This window comes from Lethenteron reissneri, chromosome 69 (genome assembly GCF_015708825.2).
Source record: "Lethenteron reissneri isolate LAM-NWPU_2019-01 chromosome 69, ASM1570882v1, whole genome shotgun sequence".
NCBI lineage: Eukaryota > Metazoa > Chordata > Hyperoartia > Petromyzontiformes > Petromyzontidae > Lethenteron > Lethenteron reissneri.
The window spans coordinates 5,638,467-5,642,877 of record NC_083847.1 but is presented as its reverse complement, the minus strand read 5'-3'; positions in this window follow the sequence as shown (position 1 = coordinate 5,642,877).

The following is a 4,411-nucleotide window of genomic DNA, read 5'->3' as shown; positions in this document are numbered from 1 at the left end:
AAAGGGTGAAGGTTTAAGCGGTGCAACAAAAAACGCTGTCCTGATCTTCATCATCATCATCACGGTCCATGGGCAGATAGCCCCCTAGTAATAGTTGGTGTGTCCACATAACATCCTGGCCCCAGACAAACTCCACACAACATTCTGGCACCACACAAACTCCACACAACATGCTGGCACCAGACAAACTCCACACTACATCCTGGCACCAGACAAACTCCACACAACATCCTTGCAGCAGACAAACACCACTCTACATCCTGGCACCAGACAAACTCCACTCTACATCCTGGCACCAGACAAACTCCACTCTACATCCTGGCACCAGACAAATTCCACTCTACATCCTGGCACCAGACAAACTCCACTCTACATCCTGGCACCAGACAAACTCCACTCTACATCCTGGCACCAGACAAACTCCACACTACATCCTGGCACCAGACAAACTCCACTGAACATCCTGGCACCAGACAAACTCCACTCTACATCCTGGCACCAGACAAATTCCACTCTACATCCTGGCACCAGACAAACTCCACTCTACATCCTGGCACCAGACAAACTCCACTCTACATCCTGGCACCAGACAAACTCCACACTACATCCTGGCACCAGACAAACTCCACTGAACATCCTGGCACCAGACAAACTCCACTCAACATCCAGGCACCAGACAAACTCCACTCAACATCCAGGCACCACACAAACTCCACACAACATCCTGGCACCAGACAAACTCCACAAAAACATCCTGGCACCAGACAAATTCCACTCTACATCCTGGCACCAGACAAACTCCACTGAACATCCTGGCACCAGACAAACTCCACTCTACATCCTGGCACCAGACAAACTCCACTCAACATCCTGGCACCAGACAAACTCCACTCTACATCCTGGCACCAGACAAACTCCACTCTACATCCTGGCACCAGACAAACTCCACTCTACATCCTGGCACCAGACAAACTCCACTCTACATCCTGGCACCAGACAAACTCCACTCTACATCTTGGCACCAGACAAACTCCACTCTACATCCTGGCACCAGACAAACTCCACTCTACATCCTGGCCCTGGCCACCCAAGCCAATCAACTCGGCTTGCGCGGCGTCCTCCAATGGGGAACCTCGCAAATTCCTCGTTGCCCTATTAAACTTAATGGGGGTTTTATTTTAACGGCAACGCCAGCCACCAAGTCAAACTGGTCAGAGTGGCAGTGCCCTTGCTTCTAGAACGGGTGGGTAGCGGGGTTTGTGGGATTCTCCCTCCTCACCCCCCTCACCTCAGCTACTGCGGATCGAACCCCCGTCCTCCTGCATACCAGGCAGGTTTGACAACATCGGAGCCCCGTGATTATAGGGATGGTCTCCCCCACCAGTGCCTTAGAGGAGAAGCAACCCCCGAAGAGTTGACGTTGAGGGTTGATCATTAACCCCGGAGATTCACGGTAAGCAAATGGGCCCCGTTAAAATGCCATCAACCTGATCACCATCAACCAGATCGCTCGGCATGGCAGGAGTCAATCATTCACCCGCCTCGTCATACACTCAATCACTCTCACTCACTCAACCATACACTCACACACTCACTCACACACACTCACTCATACACTCTCTCTCACTCACTCAACCATACACTCAGGCTCACTCACTCACTCATACACTCACTCAACCATACACTTACTCACACACTCACTCACTCAACCATACACTCACACACTGAACCACTCACTCACTCTCCTAATCGCCCACTCACCTACCCACCCACTCACTCACACATTCATTCTAACTCACTCTCACTCACTCAATCTCACTCACTCAACCATACACTCACTTACTCACACTCTCACTCACTTACACTCTCACTCACGCACTCTCACTCTCTCACTCGCTCTCACTCACTCACTCTCACTCACTCTCACTCACGCTCACACACTCACTCACTCTCACACACTCATTCACACTCATTCTACCATACACTTACTCACACACTGTCACTCACTCACACACTCTCACTCAACCATACACTCAATCACACTCTCACTCATACACTCACTCTCACTCAACAATACTCACTCACACACTCTCACTCACTCACACACTCTCACTCAACCATACACTCAATCACACTCTCACTCATACACTCACTCTCACTCAACAATACTCACTCCCACACTCTCACTCACTCACACACTCTAACTCAACCATATTCACTCACACACTCTCACTCACACACTCTCACTCAACCATACACTTACTCACACTCTCACTCATACACTCACTCTCACTCAACCATACTCACTCACACACTGTCACTCTCACACTCACTCTCATTCAACCAAACACTCACTCACACTCTCATTCACTCACTCAACCATACACTCACACTTTCACTCACTCATCCATACATTCACTCACCCACTCATAGACACAGACCCCCCTTATAGCCTTAACACTGTTGGGGCAAGTGCTGTAAGCGAGTAGCACCTATGAAGGTTGGCACGGCACACGAGGGGGTGGTGAGACCTGCACCACGCCCGGTCGCCTTTGTCTCCCCAGTGCTGATGTGTTCTCAGCCTTAACCGAGTAGCTGGTGTGCAGTGCGCTAACCACTCGGCCACCGCTCCCCCACATAACCAATCACCCATCCCACGCACGTACATTAACCCTCCAAATCACTCACTCAGAGTACTCATCTTTACACCCACTCACCAATAAAACCAGCCACTCAAAATCGAATTTACTCACCTACCCACCCACTCACACACTCAACCACTGACTCACTCTCCCAATCACCCACTCACCTACCCACTCACTCACACACTCAACCACTCACTCACTCTCCCAATCACCCACTCACCTACCCACTCACTCACACACTCAACCACTCACTCACTCTCCCAATCACCCACTCACCTACCCACTCACTCACACACTCAACCACTCACTCACTCTCCCAATCACCCACTCACCTACCCACTCAATCACACACTCAACCACTCACTCACTCTCCCAATCACCCACTCACCTACCCACCCACTCAATCACACACTCAACCACTCACTCACTCTCCCAATCACCCACTCACCTACCCACCCACTCAATCACACACTGAACCACTCACTCACTCTCCCAATCACCCACTCACCTACCCACCCACTCACTCACACACTCAACCACTCACTCACTCTCCCAATCACCCACTCACCTACCCACTCACTCACACACTCAACCACTCACTCACTCTCCCAATCACCCACTCACCTACCCACCCACCCACTCACACACTCAACCACTCACTCACTCTCCCAATCACCCACTCACCTACCCACTCACTCACACACTCAACCACTCACTCACTCTCCCAACCACCCACTCACCTACCCACCCACTCACTCACACACTCAACCACCCACTCACTCTCCCAATCACCCACTCACCTACCCACCCACCCACTCACTCACACACTGGACCACCCACTCACTCACTCTCCCAATCGCCCACTCACCTACCCACCCACTCACACACTCAACCACTCACTCACTCTCCCAATCACCCACTCACCTACCCATCCACTCACTCACACACTGGACCACCCACTCACTCTCCCAATCGCCCACTCACCTACCCACCCACTCACTCACACACTCACCCACTCACTCACTCTCCCAATCTCCTACTCACCTACCCACACTCGCTCACCCACTCACTCACTCACTCTCCCAATCACCCACTCACCTACCCACTCACTCACACACTCAACCAATCACCCACTCACCCACCAATCACCCACTCGCCTACCCGCTCACCCACAACTCTCGCAGGGCAATGTCCAAAGGGCGTTGCGTGTGTCTCGGCAAGCAAGATGTTCCGTGCGACCCTTGGACCCGGCCCGAGAGGTCTCGGCTACGGGACACGAGAGGCGAAGTGGACCCCCATCGTTGGTGCCAAGCGCCCGAGTTAGCGAGCGCCTATTAACTCCGCAGTCAAGTCAGTGGCTGGCGGTGGCTGGTGGTGGTGGTGGTGTCGGTTGGCAGCAACTCGTACAGCGTTCCCGGGGCCCGTCTTTGTCTCATATCTCAGTAAGTGAACGTTGCACGTTTACACAACAACAGCAACAACAACGACCCCCAGCACCATTCGCTAACCGAGCTGCGGTGACGGCTAGCACGCCGCTTGTGCCAGGCTAGGTGCATGCGCTCTACGCGCTATTATACAATATATATGCATGCACACCAAGGGCGTAGCCATGGAGTCAACATTATCTTATTTTTATTTATTTTTTACAATAATGTCTAATAGTGTATTGTATTACATTGCTCTGTTTTTTTGTTACCTTTTCTTGTTTCATTGTATATAATGGCAGAGATTAGGGATGAATAAAGTACAACCATAACCACAATCAC